The 21,884-nt window shown below is 36.2% G+C and overlaps 2 pseudogenes; one reads left to right on the top strand and one right to left on the bottom strand.

The window, feature by feature from the left end:
• Nucleotides 1-21,884, top strand: part of LOC130858394 (mitochondrial adenyl nucleotide antiporter SLC25A24-like) — a 71,173-nt pseudogene that overhangs the window by 39,688 nt on the left and 9,601 nt on the right.
• LOC130858402 (40S ribosomal protein S6-like) lies at nt 5,715-6,621 on the bottom strand (annotated as a pseudogene).

The following is a 21,884-nucleotide window of genomic DNA, read 5'->3' as shown; positions in this document are numbered from 1 at the left end:
AGTAATGATTCTATAAGCTTCCTTATACATGTCTCCTGGTGTACATGAATAAGACTTTTTCTAGGAAGATAGGGCATATACCCAGGAATGGAATTGCTGTTTTGTAGCGTTTGTTCATTTTCATTAGGTAACATCAAAGTATTTTCCAAAATTTTGTACCATTTGTTTGTTTCCACCAACGATGGATTAAAATTACCCTTGCTCTATATCCTTACCAATAGTTGGTATTGTCTTACTAGAGTTTTGAACAATTTTGTGACTATTAAGTAGAATATCACTGTAATTTTAATTTGAATGATTTTGAAAATCTTTTCATGGACCCCATTCTGTCTTGAAACTTCACAGCCTTTCTTTTCAGTGACTTCTGAAGTTCCAACTCCAATAGTCCATTCTTACATCTCAATTTACTTGATCTCTCATTTGCATTTGATTTGGTTGATCACTCCATCCTTACACTATCTGCTTTACTTGGCTTCTAGGACACTGCATTCTACTGGTTCTTGTTGCCACTCTGTCCTTTCCTTTTCAGTCTCCTTTGATCTTCCTCTTTTAGTGATGTTATGGGTTGAATTGTGTATCCTTGCAAAAAGATACTTTGAAGTTCTAACCTCCAGTACCCCAGAATATGATCTTATTTGGAATAGGGTGGTTGCAGATTAATTAGTTAAGATGAGATCACACTGGAGCAGGATGGGCCCCTAGTCCAATAAGACTAGTGTCCTTATAAGAAGACAACTGTGTGAAGACAGAGACACATAGGGAGAACACCATGTGAAGATATAGGCAGAGATTGGAGTTATGCAGCTGCAAGCCAAGGAATTCCAATAATTGCCAACAGACTAATAGAAGCTAAGAAGATAGGAGGAAAGATTCCCCTACTGGTTTCAGAGGAAACATGACCTGCTTACACCTCAGTTTTGGACCTCTTTGTCTCCGGAACTATGAGACAATAAATTTCTGCTATTTAAAGGAACCCAGTTTGTGCTACTTTGTTATAACAGCCCTGATAAATGAGTGCACCTGACTTCTAAATGTGTTCGCATTCTAGGGCAGTCCTTTGACCTTTTTGGTTCTCTAGCTACATTCTCTTTCCAGGCAATCTCTTTAGTCCCAGGGTATTAAATACAATTTCTATGTTGGTGACTTCCAAATTGATATTTCTAATCTCAACCTCTCGTCACCTCTAGACTTGTATGTCCAGCTATGTACTGAATACCTCCACTTAGCTATCCAAGAGTTCAAACTCAGCTTGTCCACAACAGAATTATTAATTCCAATAATCTACCCTCCCAATCTATTTTGTACCCAACAACCTAGGAATTATCCTTGGTCCTTTCTTTCTTTCATTCCCCACAACTATCAGGAAGTCCTATAGCTCTGTCTTCAAGTTGTATCCTGAATCTGATCATTTCTCACCATTTCTACTGCTATCCTAGTTCAAGCCACCATCTTCTCTTTATGCAGCTGTTACAATAGCCTCCTAACTAGTCTCCCCACTTCCACTCCTGTTCCCTTATAGTCTTTTTCAACACAGAGGCCAGATGACATTTTAAAAATGTGGAAACTCTCTAAAAGCTTTCTATGATATTGAAAACAAAATCTAAAGCCCTAGCTGTAGTTTTCAACGTCCTGCTTGATTTGACTTCTGTGTACTTCTCCAGCCTCATTTCTTATCACATTGCTCTTCTAGATCTTTCTATCCTGTGACAGTGCCATTTTGCCATTTCTCAAATCTGCCATGCTTATCGAAGCCTCAGAGCCTCACACTTCCTTTTCTCTCTGCTTGGAATGTTTTTATCCCAGATTTGCACGTCCCTCCCCTTCATTTCAACCAGCTCTCTGATAAAATGTCCACTTTCTCAGAGAGACCTGCCTGAATGCCAATCTAAAATATCTATCTCTGCTGTCTAAATTAGGGTACGGGCTAAGCTTCTGTAAAGACAGCACCCAATACAATGGCTCAACCAAAATAGTTTATTTCTCTCTCTTACTCTTGGATAGTTGTGAAATCTTCAGCACATGGCTTTCAAGGTTGCTTTAGCTTTCCCATTTCTCAGGTATGTATCTTACCTACCCCTAAGATTTCCTTTTCCCTTTGTTGTCATAACAAATAGATGTTTCCACTTGCAAAACTAAAATTTCTCCCTATGCTTTAAATCCTCCTTTTCTCCTTCTCAGAGGCTTTCTTCTCTATTATCCCTGTTATTTCTTGTATTTAAACACCACAACATTTAACATATTTAGGTCTGTACCACTTTAAAAAGTACAGTCCTGTTGATGTCCCCTCTAGCTACCTTACCTTTTTTTTCTCTCTTCACAGCTACATTTCCCATTCACTTCTCAACCAACTACAGTCTGGTTTCGGTTTCTCCACTTGATGAAAATTCTTTCATGAAGCCAGTCTTTCTATTGTTAAGTTCAATGGATATTTTCTAGATCTTACAACTCTCTTTTTTAAAACGTTCTCTTCAGCTGACTTCCTTGACACTGGATTCTGCTGGTTTTCTTCCCATCTCAATGCCATTACTTTTCTGTCTCCCTTGAGGAAACTTTTCCTCAGATTGTCTTATGTATTCGTTTTCTTCTATGTTCTATCTTCAGCTTTGTCTCTCACTCTATAGATTTTCCCCCCAGGCAATCCCACTTGTTTTCCCAGGTTAAATTACCAAGGATAGGCCCATTGATTGCTCCAAATCTTATGTCTCTAGACCATACCTTCCTTCTGCATGTGCAGGTATCTGTTGAACATCAATTGGGACACTTCAAACACATCATTTGTGCCCCAAAGCCTTCGTTTTCCATTTCACTAAATGGTACCATCACCTAACTAGTTGCCAAGCCAGAAACGTCAACATGATTCTGAGACCTTGAGCTTTCCTTTACCCTCCTTCCATCCCTGCATACAGTTTTGCAGTTCTTAGACTATGTAATATCTTCAAATAAACTATTTTCTTTGACTAGAACATTCCTTGGGTTAAATTGTTAATTCTTTAGAGAGATAGTAGAGTGTGATGGACAGGAAAGTAGCCTCTGAAGTCAGAATACCTGGATTCATATTGAGACTTTGTTACTTCTAAGTTACTTTATGTGGAGAGTGTTCCCTGAAAGTTGCACTCATTCCATCATCCCAACCCCCTCCCCCAGAAAACCCCACACATATGCTCCATTGTACTATGAACATTGTACTATGTTCTTTTGTTTTTTTTTTAACGTGGACCATTTTTAAAGTTTTTATTGAATTTGTTACAATATTGCTTCTGTTTTGTGTTTTGGTTTTTTGGCCCCAAGGTATGTGGGATCTTAGCTCCCCGACCAGGGATTGAACCCTCACCCCCTCATTGGAAGGGGAAGCTTAACTACTGGACCACCAGGGAAGTCCCGAAGTCCCTGTACTATGTTCTGAAGAAACATTTTTCTTTTGGTACTACTTTTCTTATTTTACTTATTACTCTGTGTTATAATTGCTTGTTTCCTTTCCTGTCTCTCTTTTTACACTGTAAGCTCCTGGAGGGCAGAACTGATTTCTGCACTGTTACATTTACTGATACATAGCCTAGGGCCCCACGCCTTAATTTATTAATTCAATCACCACTTAGTGAACACTTTTATCTCGACTGACCAAAGCGCTAGGTTTGTCGATGCACAAGAAAGACCAGTTTGCTGCTCTTAATAGGCTTACCTTCTAGAGGAGAAAGCAAGCAACGGACAGAAATGAACTAATTAAGATTGTGCTACATATTAGGGAGGAAGCCATGGAAAGAGCCAAGGAGAAATGTTCTAGGCAGGGGGAAAATCAAGAAGAAAGGCCCTAAGATGGGATGGTGCTTGGAAAGGGGGCAGAAAATGAATGAATAAATGAAGGTGGGAAAACTTAAGAAGCAGAGAAGTGACTTGTCCACTATGATCGACAAGTAATGGAACCTCCAATTTGGCACTCTTTCTACTGAACTGCATTGCCTCAACATTTAGCAAGAATGGATAGTCTTAGCAAAACCATGTATGATTACTGAAAATAAAGTGAAATGCAAAACTTGTTAGAGTTCAGATTTTTAAAAAGAAAATTGACATTTGAAGAAAGAGTCAACATAAATAATAGAGATAGAAATTAAAGCATATAAAATGCTACTCTTGGATTTTGACTTAGGTTAAGTAAGTGCAGAGTGGAGTCTGAGAAAATTTGAAATAAAATAAAGAAAATTTATTAAGCATTTATTTCTTACTTACGTGTGGCAGACACTATGGTGCATGACTAGGACATCATCCCTGCACTGAGTATTTACATTTTTCGTGAGAAAGATTAGTCTAATAGTTTGAGAATTCCCTAAATAGCTTGAGAATTTAAAACTAAAACCTCCAGTTTAATGGGAATTGGGATATTACATTAAACCTATATGTGAATGTGCTATGAAAAATTATTTGGTCTATTACAAGTGCTAAGAATGTTGTCAATCTTCATTAACAGGAGATGAGATATGAAAAATAGTCTTCGGGTTTTTGGTCTTTGTACAAAGTTGTCCTTTTACTTATCAAGTGTTTACACTTTTTTAAATTGTCTAATTCTGTTTTCCATTTTGTCAGATAGTTGACATAGGGGAGAGCATAGTTATTCCAGATGACATTACTGAGCAAGAAAAGCGTTCTGGAGATTGGTGGAAGCGTTTGGTGGCAGGAGGGATAGCTGGCGGAGTTGTGAGGACATGCACGGCACCTTTTGACTGCTTGAAAGTCATGATGCAGGTAGTTTGCACACTTTGGCCCTTAAGCATTAAAGTAACTTGAAAAAAATCTTGATAATTTTCAAAAGAAATGTTTTGGCACATTTCATATTACTTCTCACTGAAGTTTTACATTTTTCTGAAAACGTAAATTTTCTTATTTTCAATATTAAAAGATTTCTTAACTTTCTTAAAGATGCTTTTTAAATTAATTTTTATTTGAAATAATGTAACCACTCAGAATTTTTTTCAGAAATATAACTAAATCTATTAAAGAAGTGATAAGACATCACTGGTCTAATTTATTAGTCATCTTGAGCCTGACGCCAACATAATGGTGTGGTTCTACTCTACTACTTAAATACTAAGAATATTTCTAAGAATTGGAAAATAAGTTACTTGGAGTGTGTTACTGACTAATACCTCATTAGAGATAATACTGTCTAATTACTTTTATTTTACTGACTAGTAGGTTGTCAACAGTACTTATAAAAAGTACATGGTTTAATCTGTTGTGTCAATTAAAGTTTAATATTTGCTGAATACTTTCTTTGCATTGATACAAAATTAATAATTCACGATCTAGTGAATCTAAATTTGTAGTTAAAGTTACTTACATGGTGTTTTTTTCCTAAGAACTTTTATTGAGGTATAATTGACATACAATAAACTGCACGTATTTAAAGTGTACAATTTGATATTCTTTTTCTTATTGGTAATGTATATATGGCAGTCCCAGTCTCCCAATGGGTATTTTATTTTCTTTCTTTTTTAACATTGGTGATATTTGGTAATGGATTATAAAAAGTTTTTTGGTTGCTGTCTGATCTTATTTGTTTGTGCCTGTTAGAAAATCTTATATTTGGGGACTTCCCTGGCGCTCTGGTGGTTAAGACTGTGCTTCCAACACAGTGGGTGTGGGTTCGATCCCTGGTTGGGGAACTAGGATCCCACATGCTGTGTGGCCAAAAAAAAAAAGAATAAAAATATTAGAAAATCTTATTTTTGACTGACAGAATTAGAGATAGGAGCTCTCAGGGAGGACAGCCTCCATCTCTTGGCAGTCTGCTCCTGTTGTTTTTCTTTGGCTTGCTTTATTCTCTTGGTCAAAAAGTCAGCATATTCTGTGGCATCATCCTTATTTTTCTTAGTATGCTATTTCTTCAGAGCGATGTGCCAATGTCTGTGTTGCGGGACACGTGGAGCAGCAAGATACTGAATCTTGGGCACTTTCGTCCTGGGTTTTGTACCTTCTTTGTTCAGGAGCTTTCTGACAACATGCTTGTGGACATCGTCTTCTTTAGAGACTGAAAAGTTTGCGGATTCTGCTAGTTTTCTTGGGTCCTAGGCAATGAGGCATAGTAGTATTAGGACTATCTCATTTTTACAATAACCATGTTGAGAACACTCAGATTGGCATCCACAATGCAACTCTGAACAGCTTTCACTTTCTTTCTCCACTTCTCCTTGGTCTATAACAGAAATGTCCCTTACTCAGTAGCAGGTGGACATGGCTGTGGGTCAGCCACCCTGCTTAATGGGGAAACCTTCTTTGTCATTCCCACCACTGATTCAGGCCACATAACCCTCCCATTCTTCACCCAGAGCACCAGCAGCAACTTTTATGGCTGTACACAAAGGGAGTCCAACTCGAGGATGGAAGATGGCTTAGAGGACTGGGGCGGGGAGGGTGGGGGGAACTCGGGAGCGGGGAGTCAAGGAAGGGAGGGAATACGGGGATGTGTGTATAAAAACAGTTGATTGAACTTGGTGTACCCCCCCAAAAATAATAAATAAATAAATAAACAAAACAAAAACAAAAACAAAAAGTAGGACATTTGTGTTCATCATTCACTTAAGTGAGTTTGCGGCAGTCAGTGACTGGGAAGGAAGTGTTCAGCTTCATCTTGAAGCAGCTGATATCCTCCAAAATACCATGAAAACGAGCTGAATAGTTATTATTGTACAATGTGAGTTAACTGTGTAATAACTATAATGTTACATAATTAAGAACTATTTAACATTTATACTTTTGCCTTATTAAAGAAAAGATTTGGGTCCTCTTAATAAAGAACTACATTTATATAGCTATATGGTCATTTTTGGAAAATAAATGTTGTTAGAAAAATAACCTTTAGAAATAAAGGCTTTGTGCATTAATTCCACATATGTTTATTCAGGGCCTACTATGTCGTGGGTTCTTAATAGGCATTGGGAGTTATGGTGGTAGATGAGACATTCCTGTACTTACAGAACTTACTGTCCATCAAGGAAAATAGATAATTAGGCAAGTAATAATAAAACATGATATAAGTGCTATATACCCAGACAGAAGATACACATAGTACCAGGAAGGAGTAAATATAATTTCCCCTCTGCCTATTATTTCTCAGGTAAATATACAGTGATATTTTGGTTAATGCATCCAGTGGAAAGAAAAACCTTTTAATGAGTTAAGTGTAGGGAATACACTTTGAATGGCATAAGACAGTAAGGCAAACAACCCATCATTCTTCTGAATGTTTGATTCCATATGTAACCTAAATTTTATTGTCAGGTGACTAAATTCATTTAGCTGTTAGGAAACAGCAGAAATTGAAAGTTCTCTTTTCTTTTCTAGAAAGAAAGGAATTGAACGTTCTCTTTTCTTTTCTAGTTTTTCTTTCCTAGAAATAGAAGAGCCGGCTTCCTCAGTGACTGGGCCTGTTAAAAAATGGAAAATGAGGTGTAAAGGAAAAATATATGTACAGAGCTATACAGAAATGGAGACATATAAGGAGATGAAAAAATGGGAAAGGGACCCAGAGGAAAAATAAAGAAATAAAAAATAAAGAAAATAAAGATGTATTTGTTAAGTGCCCATTATTATACGCTAGGTGCTGGATGAAAGGCATACTTCTTATACTTCAGAACCTTACAGAAATATAAACAACGTATCTGTGTGATGATGATGACATTGAAAATAATAATTGTCACTTATGAGTACTAGCCAGATAGAAAGGTATATATGGGTATTGTAGAGATAGAGTAGAGATTTTCTTCTAGGGGATGAAAATAGATCAGTGGATTAGGAGAATGAAAAAGTATGGAGTAAATAAGGGGGTATTTCCAGAAAGAGTGATAAAAGAGAAAGGAATAAGAGGGCTGGATAGATAGGAATTGGAAGAGGATGGGAGATAAGATAGAAAAGGAAATTAGAGATGAAATGAAATGAAAAAGAGGAGGAAATATGATAGATGAAAAACAGGTTAGAAATGGGAGAGGAATAATCTAATGAGAGGCAAGAGGAAGGCAAGCCTCTGCCCTTTTTATGCCACTCTGGCTTGGATCTCATGGCTTTCATTTATACATACATTTGACAGTGAAATGGGTTTGCTAGAACTTGTCCTCTTTATTGATAGAGATATTGAATATTTCTTTGCGAGCCTCACACAAGTGGAAAAGAACACTGTGAACTACAGAAGGATATGTGTTGTGTGCTTAGAAGTAGTTTACCTTAGTTTAAGAGCAGGTCTCTTTACAGTCAGAGAGCCCAGGGTTTTAATTCTGGTTTTGCTGCTTACTTTATAGCTGGGCAAGTTATTTGATCTCTCCTAATTAGGCCTATAAAATGAGGATTATAACACCAGGGTTATTTTAAGCATTAAATAAGATTTTATAAAGTGCGTAGAATAATGCCTGGAATGTAGTCAGCACTCAAAATATGAAAGCTGTCATTTTTGTAGAGAAATAAGATGAATAAAGATCATCGTTACTATTTTAGCAAAGCCACATTAAACTTTCTACAGTCACATATTTGGTCTTTAAAAAACATTTTTTTAAATAAAAATGAATATATGCTTACTAAGAGATATTTGGAAAATAAAAAAGTAGAAAGTAGAAAAGTTATCTTTCTCACCACTGAACACTTAAGTGCATTTCTTCTTGTCCTTTTTTCTATATAATTTTTACATAGTAGTGTTTACTTTATAAATGATTTACATCTTGTTTATTGCTTTTATGATTTACAGTGTTAACTTGAGCATATTTTCATGTTCCATTAAATAGTCTTCAAATATTTCAAATATTTGTTTATTGTTTAAATACAGTTTTTAATGACTATGTAGTATTTGCATGGATGTCATAATTTACTTATTTTTTTCTATTCTTGGACATGTAGGTGATTTTTAAAACTCTTTTAAAGCTATTTTAAAACTATTATTCATAATAGTTTATGAAATTTTTCATATTTGGGATTGTTTACTTAGAATGAATTCTGAGAAGTTTAAGTAATGATATGAACATCTTAAAGGCTGTATATGTATTTTATATATATATAATATATATAGTTAAATGGTTTTCTAGACTTTTTCTTTTCATAGGTGATAAGAATGCCCATTTCACCTTGCTCTCCCATTCATTATTATTTTCTTATAGACAGAAAGGTATTTTACTAATGTTTTAATTTTCATTTTCTTAAAAATAACATCTTATTAGAAAATAATATGAAAATGGGAAAATAAAATTGGGAGAATACAGAAAATATAAAAGAAGACATTAAAATGACCCATGATTCTTGTGTATTAGTTTGCTAAGGATGCTGTAACAAAATATCACACACTGACTGGCTCTTTTTTTTTTTTTGGCCCCGCCACACAGCTTGTGGGATCTTAGTTCCCCCACCAGGGATTGAACCTGGGGCCCCAGCAGTGAAAGCACAGAGTCCTAACCACTGGACCACCAGGGATTCCCCTGACTGGTTTATTTTTTTATTTTTATTTATTTTTATTTTTTTTTTGGGGGGGGGTACACCAGGTTCAATCATCTGTTTTTATACACATATCCCCGTATTCCCTCCCTTCCTTGACTCCCCCCACCTCGAGTCCCCCCCACCCTCCCCGCCCCAGTCCTCTAAGGCATCTTCCATCCTCGAGTTGGACTCCCTTTGTTATACAACAACTTCCCACTGATTATTTTACAGTTGGTAGTATATATATGTCTGTGCTACTCTCTCGCTTTGTCTCAGTTTCCCCTTCACCCCCCGCCCCCTCCCATACCTCGAGTTCTCCAGTCCATTCTCTGTATCTGCATCCTTGTTCTTGTCACTGAGTTCATCAGTACCATTTTTAGATTCCGTATATGTGAGTTAGCATACAATATTTGTCCTTCTCTTTCTGACTTACGTCACTATGTATAACAGACTGTAGTTCTATCCACCTCATGACATATAGCTCCATCTCATCCCTTTTTATAGCTGAGTAATATTCCATTGTATATATATGCCACATCTTCTGTACCCTGACTGGTTTAAACATAGGAATTTATTGTCTCACAGTTCTGGAAGCTAGAAGTCTGAGATCAAGGTGTTGGCAGGGTTGGTTCCTCCTGAGGGCTGTGAGGGAGGGATCTGCTCCAGGCCCCTCTCCTTGGCTTGGAGAAGGCCATCTTTTATGTCTCTTCACACTATCTTCCATCTGTGTACATCTCTGTGTCCAAATTTTTCCTTTTTTTAAGGATATCAGTCATATTAGATTTTAGGTCCCACTTTAATGACCTTACTTTAACTTGGTTATCCTAGTAAAGACTCTATCTCTAAATAAGGTCACATTCTGAGACACTGAGGATTAGGACTTCAAAATGTGAATTTTAGGGGACACAATTCAACCTATAACATCTCTCTACCCAGAAGCAGTTATATTGAAAATTTGATGTATTTTTCATCCATTTCAGTGCACTACTTAATGATCTTGTAATATTTTAGCAGCAACAACACATCTTGTGTGTGAAAAAATTCTCTGGAAACTAACTTGTACCCATTTATTTTATTCTTTTCTTTGATGTGTGAAATTAAAGTATGTATTTAGGGGACAACAACAAATTAATATATCAACTTTCTATGTCTCTAAAGGAAAATGAAAATGGTATTGAAGATCATAAGTTCATACATATATATATCATTATTTTATTAGCAATAATAATATCAATGCCATATTACCAGCAGAATAAATTTTATAGTAGATAAATTTGCTGTTTATTTCTAGGTTCATAGTTTAAAGTCAGGGAAAATGAGATTGATGGGTGGGTTTGAGCAGATGGTAAAAGAAGGAGGAATTCGTTCTCTTTGGCAAGGAAATGGTGTAAATATTTTAAAAATTGCACCTGAGACGGCGCTCAAGGTCGGGGCCTATGAACAGGTAAAATGTTACTGTCTGTGGAATTCTATAATAAAGACAAATTTTAAATTTAATTTAAAAATTTAGACTTTTATGAGAGAAAAAACTGGAGTGTGCACAAGCAATAGTAGAATGTCAATGTAAATATAAGTGACTTTGTTTATTCTTATTTGATTATTTTTGCTATTTTCACATTGCTTTTATTTGCAAGAGGTATTTCATGGTCCAAATTATAACTATAATATAATCTATTATATTGTCCATTAATAGTTATTTTAATTTCAATGTCATAGTGAAAGAGGCCCTCACAAAACATTTCAATATTGTTTTTCCTTTGAACAAATTGAATATTTGATTTAAAATTTGTTAATCTGATTTAGGATTTCACTTTTGCTTAAATAATTCACTTTGATATGAGCTATATTTATTTTCAAGCAGTATAAATTATTAACATCACATAAGAGTCTGAGTGCTCTGTGTGCATCTCAAACTTTCCATTTTCACTGTAAATCTTGTAGTAATTAGTTTTTCTTTAAACATTTTTATAGCATATAGCATTAAATTGCTTCTTTTTTAGAACCTTGGTTTACAAAGTCAAAAGACCTCAAAATTTTAAGAAAATATAAAAGATAAATAATATCCTTTCTTACCCCAAATTGTTGAAAAGCAAATGGTTGGATGAATAGGACACTAGACTTACTTGTAATGCACATCTTAAAAACATACATCTCTTACTTAAACTGGGATTTGCTTTCTCATTCAACAAACATTTCTTTCATCAATAAATGTTTCTTGAGCACTTAATGTGTTCTAGACCTTATTCTAGGTGCTGGAGATATAGCAGCAAACAAAACAGAAAAAAAGACAAAAAGCCTACCTGCCTTCATAGAATTTATATTAGCATATAGGTTGGAGGAGACAATAAACAAACAAGTCAGATATATGGCATATCAGATGTTGATAAATGCTATAGAGAAAATGGCTGATAGAAATTGGAGATAGTAAGAAATGACAACTCTTTCAAGGAGTTTTTCTATGAAAAAGAGAGGGAAATTGAGTGGAACTGGAGGATGATGTGGGATGGAAAGAGAGTTTTCTAAAAATGGAAGAATCAGGAGCATGTTTGAATGCTTAAGAGAAAGATCCAGTAGAGAGGGGACCATTGATGACAGGAAAGAGGGGAGAGTAGTGCAAGGAGATTATCCTTGAGTCTCTCAGAGGGTGAGAGAAGTTGGGAACTAGTGCTCATGGAAGGGTTTGGCCATGTCTAGGCACTTAATCTATAGTTAGAGAAGCTCTACTAATTGGGCACAGATGCAGGTGGGGTTGTGGAAGCTTTCTTCCTAGTGCTTCAACTTCTTCAATGAAATGGGAAGCAAGAACATGTTGGAGGTGTGAAGAAAGAAGAGAAGGCATCAAATAGTGTACTAGGAGAGTGGAAAAGCAAATGATAGAGGAAATTAAATAAGATTGCTGGAAGCAAAGGGTCCAGGTGAAATTCTTTTTGTCTGATTATATTACAAATCAAAAAATACTGTAGCCTGTATTTATATACTGATTGAGTACAGCTTATTATCTTGCCCCTAGGGAATTCCATGGGTAATTAGACATCAAATTGTCCCTGTGGGTTAGGGTACCTTGGTTACAACTCTGGTCTTATTGTCTTGTAAGATAATTATATTCATCTTGCATCTGATGATGCAAGTGCCATCATTTGGCCTCTGCTATTCTGGAATTTTCCATTCCCTTTGATACTAATGACTCTAGTTCCATGGCAACATCCTTTGCTGTAAACCCTGGTAAGAGCTATCATTGGGCTTCTCAACAAGGACTCCCCTCTCATCCTAGAAACATGGTTGACTGATAGGTTCTCCAGTCTCATGATAAAATTCATTCTGATATTGCCGCCTTCCTGAGTCTCCTGATCCCTTCCTCAACACTCTACCAAGACTTTGGCATCTCTACCTCATTTGCTGTCAGTCCTAATTGTGTCCAAGCTTTAAAGGTCCATCCCAGCAGCATATTAGGACAGGTTTCAGGTGTCCTGTGTCATGGGTGAGTGTTCAGCATAAATAAAGTCTCCCTTATCCAGCGTTATATTCCACCTCTGATATCCCCACTATCCAACACTTGTGATCCACTCCTACACATGTTCAACTGGTTCTTTCTAGTCCATTAACCAGGCCCTACAACAGTTGCTCAGAATGCCGTTCATTCCTAGAATACGGGCTGTATTTCTTCATTGGCCTATTTACCCTATGAAAATTGTTGATTGGGAGGCAATAAGAGGAGGCGGGGGCACATTGTGAGGAAGACATCATTTTGTTAGGCATCTGCCTCTTTGAGGCCTTTGCATGCCTCTGGACAAGGAAAGGCTGCTTTGCTCTAGCAGTAGGAAGAGGACAACTTTTTGCCAAATTGGAGGGTGCTGGAGAATCTGGGATTTCAGGTTTCTCAGACACATACACCCAAATGTCCCCATCCCATGTATCAGGGTCCCATGCCTTCCCAGTGAGGGTCCTCATTTTAGCATAGGAGAACTTTTGAAGCTGTGCCTTCAGTTTCCTTTGCAACTCCGGTAGCTTTACATTTATATCCTGGGCCTGATTTTCAGCAGTCTTTTCTCCAGCTGCAGGAGATTAGGGTCTCTTTAAATGCTGCCATGAAGGCCTTTTAGTGTTCATAGTATGCTTTAAGGTGATAGTTGACTGACCTAACCTTGACATTCTCTTTCTTCAAAGTTTCTAAGGTGGTGAATAAGAGTCAGCCAACTCCATAACTTTATCTCATACTGTTCAAATATTAGAAAAACTGCATAATTTGATGCTTTTCTTTCTACCAGTACCTCATCCCAAGCCACTATGACTAAAAATCTTAGTAATTGTAATGCTATGGCATACCATAGGTTATCATCATCCCATTTACCACTAGTAATGGGGTCTTTGTTACCAGTGACTGGTGACTGATTCAGTTCTAATAATATCAGCAGGCTTACCTTCTAGGACCACGTTTCAAAAAACCAGCTTTTGATTTTTGTTGATTTTATCTGTTGATTTTCTATTTTCAATTTCATTGATTTCTGCTCTAATTATGATTATTTCTTTTCTTCTGCTTACTCTGGGTTTAATTTGCTCTTCTTTTTCTATTTTCCTAAGGTGGAAACTTAGATTATTCATTTTTATATCTTTCTTCTATTCTAATATATGGATTCCGTGCTATAAACTTCCCTTTAAGAACTGCTTCCCACTAATTTTGATAGTTTTCATTTTCATTTAGTTAGAAATATTTTAAAATTTCTCTTGAGATTTCTTCTTTAACCAGTATGTTACCTAGAAGTGTACTATTTAATCTCTGCATATTTTGGTATTTTCCAATTATCCTTGTGTCATTGATTTCCAGTTTAATTCCTTTGTGGTCTGAGAGCAGACGTTGTTTGATTTCTGGTTTTTTAAATTTGTTAAGGTGTGTTTTATGGCCCAGAATATGGTCTATCTCATGTGTGCTTGAGAAAAATGTGTATTCTGCTGCTGTTGGATGAAGTGGTCTATAGATGTCAGTTATATCCAGTTGAGTGATGGTGTTGTTTGGTTCAGCTATGTTATTACTGATTTTCTGCTCACTGGAACTGTCCGTTTCTAATAAAAGATGTTGAAGTCACCAGCTATTATAGTGGACTCATCTGTTTCTCTTTGCAGTTCTATCAGGATTGCTATTTAAGGACTATTATGTCTTTTTGGAGAATTGACCCCTTTATCTTTATCCCTGATAACTTTCTTTGTTCTTAATTCAGCTCTGTCTGAAATTAATACAGCTACTCCCACTTTGTTTTGATTACTATTAGCATGGTGTATTTTTCTCCATTCATTTACATTTAATATATATGTCTTTATATTTAAAGTTGACTTCTTGCCGTCAACATATATTTGGATCTTGGTTTTTGATCCACTCTGACAGTCTGTCTTTAATTGGTACATAGGACCACTTTTTGAAGTAGTCTCAAGTGTTTTGGTTTGGATTCCACCAGAGCAGAGTCTGGGTGCAGCTAGTTTATTTGGGAAGAAGCAGGAGTGAGGAAGTAGGGACGATGACATGAGGAAGGAAGAAAAGCCAACATAAGGGTACATAAATGAGGTCTTGCTGTAGGCAGTAGGGGCTTGATTCTGCTGGAACTTCTAAGAAGTGTACAGAATAGTACCCAGAATTGTCTGTCTGAGGAAGGGAACTGAGGCATTTATCTACTAGTTTCTATCCCAAATTATTTGAAGATTGCTCTTAGGACTTTAACTTTCACAGAATTCTAGGTTAGATAGGCTCCCATAGCTTTGCAGAAGGTCCTAAGGCAGAAAAGCAGGGAGAGGCTTTTTCTTTAGATGGAATTCTGTCACTGTGAGTCTGCACAGAGCTCTCCAGATGTGATGCAGGGCCCCAGAAGTGTCTGTCATGGCCAGCTATCTGCCTGCTTAGGCTTGGGGGCCTCAGAGTTGTGTTAGAGATCAATAAAATGCAGGATTTTATAGGCTATGCTCATGGGCTTTCTAGCAATACAGTTCTTTCAAAAACTTCTTGTACTTCTTGTCTGTTTGCTTCCAGTCAATACCATGAGAAGTAACCACATCCCCAAATATTTCTCCAGATATTTTATTTTCCAGTTCTTGTGCTCAGTCATTCCTTCTCTTTCCCATTTTTATAGTAGGCTATGATGTCAACTGAAACAATAGCCTGACAGATGACAACACCCTTAGTCTGATTTTTGCAGATAGGCAAGCTCTTTAGGACAATCTTATTTCCTTCTCTTGGGGCACAGAAGCTGGTAACTTTCCCAACTTGGAAGCTCCGTATTTTTTGACTTTCAAGCCAGGCAAAGAAAACTCCCTTTGCAGAGATCTGTTCCCTTCCACCTCTGCTTGTAAACTAGCTTTGGAGGAGGCCCCAAGGCAGACAAGCAGAGAGATGCTTTAGTTCACGTCTCATAGATCTTGCTAAAAGCAGCAAGGAGCAGGCAACACTGCTCAACATTCTGGGTTTTACAATCAGTTTTCCTAACTTCAGGCTCAAAAAGCACATGGTCTTCCTTCCAAGTTATCACAGGAGGTGGTTTTATCAAACATTTCCACAAAGCATTAGAAAGATCATCACCTTCTTAGACTGTAATATTTGTGTCCTAATAATAAAGCCCATGCCACATATATTAGGTTTTAGTTATGGCATCACCCTCTGTCTAGTAACCAGTTTCTGTACTTGTTAGGGTTCATTCTAAGCTGTTGTAACAAAGGGAGTTCAAAGCACAGTAGCTTAAGTAAGATAGAAGCAAGTGGTGTGGGGCTAGCAGTCCACCTCTGCCATTTCAGTATATGTGTTCCAAGGTTGTACCCATCCTTGCCATTTCCCAGGTGGAGAAAAGAGGAGTTTAGGATAGTTTAGTTTAAGGAGATGCCTCAGAATTTGCACATTCAACTTCCCCTCACATCTCATTGGCCAAAATTAGTCATTTAGCCACACAATCGAGTTGCAAAGAAGAGGAAAATGTAGTTTGTAGCTGAGTCAGCTCTGTTACTAAAAGGAAGAAAAAGATAAACAGAACAGATAGCCGTCTCTGACAGATTTACTGAACCAATCATACTTTTTGATGGGGAGTTACTGATTTGAGAACGAGAGTTAGTTCATAGAGAGTGGCCGAATCATATTGATGAAAGACCACCAAGACCACCAGAAGAGGCAAACAGAAAAACGTTTTGCCTAGGAGGTAAAAGGATAATCTGTTTGCTGAGGCTGTCTTGGATCCTAAATGGGTTTCTGGTTTCAAGTTTCATGAAACTCAACTTAGTTTATTCCCTGTGAAGCCTGATCTTTAGGCTTATATTTCTGTTTTCCTATTTCCACGTGTTATTCAGTAATTTCTCTGTTACTGAGCTAGCCACAGGAAACTGTTGTTCTTTGTAACAAAAAGAGCCTCTCACATTAATTTACTAGTCCTGATTATCCATGAACCAAACGATATTCAGTACCTTCCATGTGTAAGGTGTGGGGCTAAAAAGAGATGAGAATACAATCCCTTTGAGTCATTTGCATGCCTTTTATGAAATACTGCATTCATGAATTGCTTAAGTGATTCAAATTGCTAACTTATTCTGCAGGAAAAAAAAAAAAGGAAAAAGGAGGCCAAATAGAGGGGTCTTACTTTTTATCTTAGTTAATTGAGTAAAAATTAAAATCAAGTATTCCACTAGATGCTAATGTCTGGAATACTTTTTCAAATAATTTGTATTACTAATTACTGTTTTAAACAATGTATATTCAATTTCAGTAATTTTATACATTTCAATATTTTTATTTATACAGTATAAGAAATGGCTTAGTTTTGATGGTGCTAAAATAGGAATTATTGAAAGATTTATATCTGGTTCATTGGCTGGTGCAACTGCCCAAACTTGTATTTACCCCATGGAGGTATGTAATATTATAAACTTTTAACCAAAGTAGTGTTTTAATGCAAATTATAATTTAAAAAAATAAATGAATCCCAGATCAGGATTTTGTGCAATAAATAGCTTTATAGCTATAGGATTTGTATCATATTGTGTCTGTTGGCCTTAGTAGATTTTTTTTTTTTGGTTTAAGATAAAATTAGTATTGTAGATGTACTAAGAAGATAAATAATTTCATTGATTAAGTATTTAATTGATAGAATCACTTATTCATTAAGCAAACCAAATTTGTATTGCACACCCACGAAGTTTAAGGAACTTCTGTAGATCCAGAGATGAATCAGACAGGCATTTTGGTCATGGAGTTTATTATAATCCAGCAGGGGAGATAAAATAGGTACATCAGTAATGATAATCCAAATATAAATATAAATTCTAGAAGAGAGATCAATATCGAGTGCTATGGAAATTCAGAAGGGAGAAATTATTCCAGTTAGGGATATTAGGAAGGACATGAATAGAATGTGTGAGTTTGGCTTAGAATCTGGATATTTAGAGATGATAGGGAAATGCATTTTAAGCAGAAATAACTACTTGAGCAAAGGAATGCAGGTATAAGAGCAGGTATTCAGGTTTAAATGAGACAATACCATAAATATTGGGTTGGGACCAGCTCAGAAAGGCTCTTGAATGCAACTTAAGAAATTTAATATTAATTTCTTAAGAAAATAAGAAGCCATTAAAGACTTTGGACCTCAAAATATAATCCTGGTAAAGTTTTTTTTTTTTTAAGCTCTTAATTGGAATATAATTGCTTTACATTCTTGTACCAGTTTTTGAGGTACACCAAAGTGAATCAGCTGTATTTATACATATATCCCAATATCCCCTCCCTCCCGTGACTCCCTCCCACCCTCCCTGGCCTGGCCCTCTAAAGCATCACCCATCATCGAGTTGATCTCCCTTTGTTATACAGCAACTTCCCACTAGCTATCTATTTTACATTTGGTAGTGTGTCTATGTCTATGCTACTCTTTCACTTTGTCCCAGCTTCTCCTTCGCCCCACCCCACCCCCAGCCCCATGTCCTCAAGTCCATTCTCTACATCTGCATCTTTATTCTTGTCCTGTCACTGGGTTCATCAGTACCATTTTTTTAGATTCCATATATATAAGTTAGCATACAGTATTTGTTTTTCTCTTTCTGGCTTACTTCACTCTGTATGACTGTCTCTGGACACCTCATTACATATACTTCAATTTCATTCCTTTTTATGGCTGAGTAATAGTCCATTGTATATATGTGCCACATCTTCTTTATCCATTCATCTGTTGATGGGCACTTAGGTTGCTTCCATGTCCTGGCTATTGTAAATAGAGCAGGAGAGACTGGAGAAATGAGATGACTAAATACAAGATACTGCTATCATTCAGGGAAGTGATAATAAGGGCTTGACATATGATATTGACTAGAGGAGGTTGACTCACATTAGAGCTGTCTTGAGAACTGACAACATGAGAAGTGGAAAATGGAGAAAGGGAAAGGAAGATGGCAAAGCTCTGTCTGGGTTCTGTGCCTGGGTGTTTAGGAGAGTTATGTCCTAGTTATGTCTCTAACAGAGGTGGAGAATGGAGGAAATAAGCCAAACTCTGAGAGATGATGAGTTCAGGTTTGCTTATATTTAATTTGAGTTGTTGGTAGACAACTAAATTATGATTTTCTGCAGGCAGTTGCAAATGTAATACTGAGACTTGAAATATTTCAAGTCTTGATGTGTCATCTGTGAAGAGGTGTTAGTTAAAGCCTTGAGATTGTTTAGGAATAAGCCATAATTTTTTTTAACTTTTGAGAAGACTGTAATTTAGAGAATGAGACGGAAAAAAAAAACATGCCAATGAAGCAGACAGAAAAGATTTACTTGGGCAAGAAGAGAGTGTACTGCCCTGGAGAGAGCCTAGAGTTTTAAGAATGGGATTATCCAAAGTGTTGGGTCCTACAGAGAAGTTCATAGAACAGAGGGCTTCCAGCTGACTACTCAAAGGAAGTTCCATCAAGAAATACAGTTGCCCAATAAAAGCAAAGTTTGTACTTTTCTTGTCTTGGCTGTTTTAGAGAGCCATTTCTCCAAGTATACCTAGAGCTCCATTAAATTACATTAATAGAAATTAGAAAGGGGAAACTGAGACGAAGCGAGAGAGTAGCACAGACATATATATACTACCAACTGTAAAATAGATAGTCAGTAGGAAGTTGTTGTATAACAAAGGGAGTCCAACTCGAGGATGGAAGATGCTTTAGAGGACTGGGGCAGGGAGGGTGGGGGGGGGACTCGTTGGGGGGGGAGTCAAGGAAGGGAGGGAATACAGGGATATGTGTATAAAAACAAATGATTGAACTTGGTGTACCCCCCCAAAAAAAATAAAATGCAAAAAAAAAAAAAAAAGAAATTAGAAGGACAAGGAGTGAAGTTCTATCAGGAAAATTACATTGAGCATAGGAATATGGGTCACAGACAGCCTAACAGAGCCTATATTGTCCTCATAACCCCTGTTATATTATTACTTTGTGAGCACAAAATGAACCCAATTTATATTAAATTAGTTTATAGCCCTCACTGTTACAATAGTTCCCAGAATATGTATTTTAAGCATATATAGAATGTTTTCTCCATATTGGTTCTTCACTTTACCATGACCACATACTTTTTTAAACTTGGATTTTGGCTGTAGTTGCTTTATTGTAAAGTAATAATGTTATCTCGAATGATTTCTTTTAGAGTATGTTGCCTTATAGCACATTAAAGGAGTTCAAGTGGGTGTATCAATCAAAGCCACAAATGATTAATTATATTTTCCTGTTTAAATAATTTTTTAAAACCTCTGTACTGTATCAGTTGTTCATAATTAAGAGTCAGTTAGTGAAAAGTTAAAAGTATGTTTGAGATTGCTTTCTTTTATGATTTCTATGACAATTAGCAAACATTGTGACATAATGCAATTTACTGGATTGCTAGATGAGTTGAGTGAATCAGATCAATATATTTTTATTGTATTCTTTCACATTTAGGTTATAAAGACCAGACTGGCTGTAGGTAAAACTGGACAGTACTCAGGGATTATTGACTGTGGCAAGAAGCTTCTGAAGCAAGAAGGTGTTAGAGCCTTTTTCAAAGGTTGCTAGGCATTGTACCTTATGCAGGCATAAATCTTGCTGTTTATGAGGTGAGCTTATTCTCATAACATGACACTATGTGTTAGATTTGGAAATTTTGTTCAATACTAGTTTTTATTCTAAAAATCTGGTTATAAAGGGCTTTTAATGAAGTAGTTTCCAACCAAGAAGTGAATTGAATTGTTTATTTGGCTTTTCTTTTTATATGTTAGTTGTCTGCTATTCTAATAATAATTTTTTGTTTTGTGAGGGTTTTTTTTTTTTTTTGGTAAATTAGTTTTTGGTAACAACAATTAAAGACCTTTCTATGAAGCCATCATCACCCTAATACCAAAAGCAAAGACACTACAAAAAAAAATTACAGGCCAATATCTTTGATGAATATGGATGCAAAAATTCTCAACAAAATATAAGCAAATCCAGCAACACATAAAAAAGATCATACACCACAACCAAGTTGGATTCATCTCAGAAGTCACAAGGATGGTCCAATATAAGCAAATTAATCAATGTGATACACCACATCAACAAATAAAAGACAAAAACCACGTGATCATCTCAACAGAGGCAGAAAAACCATTTGATGAAATTTGACATCCATTCATGATAAAAACTCTCACCAAAATGAGTATAGAGGTAACATTTGTGACAAACCCACAGCCAATATAATACTCAATGGTGAAAAGCTAAAAGCCTTTTTGCTAAATTCTAAAACAAAGTAAGGATGCCCATTCTCCCCACTTCTATTCAACATAGTATTAGAAGTCCTAGCCACAGCAATCAAATGAGAAAAAGAAATAAAAGCTTATCCAAATTGGAAGAGAAGAGGTCAAATTGTCATTATATGCAAATGACATGATACTCTGTATAGAAAACCCTAAAGACTCCACACAAAAACTATTAGAATAAATGAATTCAGCAAGGTAGCAGTATATAAGATTAACATACAGAAATATTTTGCATTTCTTTACACTAACAATGAAACATCAGAACAAAAAGTAAAAAACAATTCTGTTTAAAATTGGGACCCCTCCCCCCAAAAAATACCCCTAGAAGTAAACCTAACCAAGGAGGTGAAAGACCTATATGCTGAGAACTATAAATCATTGATAAAGGATACTGAAGATGATTGAAAAAATGGAAAGATATCCCATGATCTTGGATTGGAAGGATCAATATTGTTGACATAGTCATACTACAGAAAGTTATCTACAGATTTAATGCAGTCACTATCAAATTACCCATGACATTTTTTACAGAACTAGAAAAAAGTAATGCTAAAATTTATATGGAACCAAAAAGACCCAGAATTGCCAAAGTATCCCTGAGGAAAAAGAATAAAGCTTGAGGCATAACCCTCCTAGACTTCAGATAATGCTACAAAGCTACAGTAACCAAAAAAGCATGGCATTGGCATAAAA

This window comes from Hippopotamus amphibius, chromosome 1, assembly GCF_030028045.1.
Source record: "Hippopotamus amphibius kiboko isolate mHipAmp2 chromosome 1, mHipAmp2.hap2, whole genome shotgun sequence".
Classification (NCBI taxonomy): Eukaryota; Metazoa; Chordata; class Mammalia; order Artiodactyla; family Hippopotamidae; genus Hippopotamus; species Hippopotamus amphibius.
Note: the sequence above shows the minus strand (reverse complement) of the source record. Positions and strands in the feature narration are given on the sequence as shown.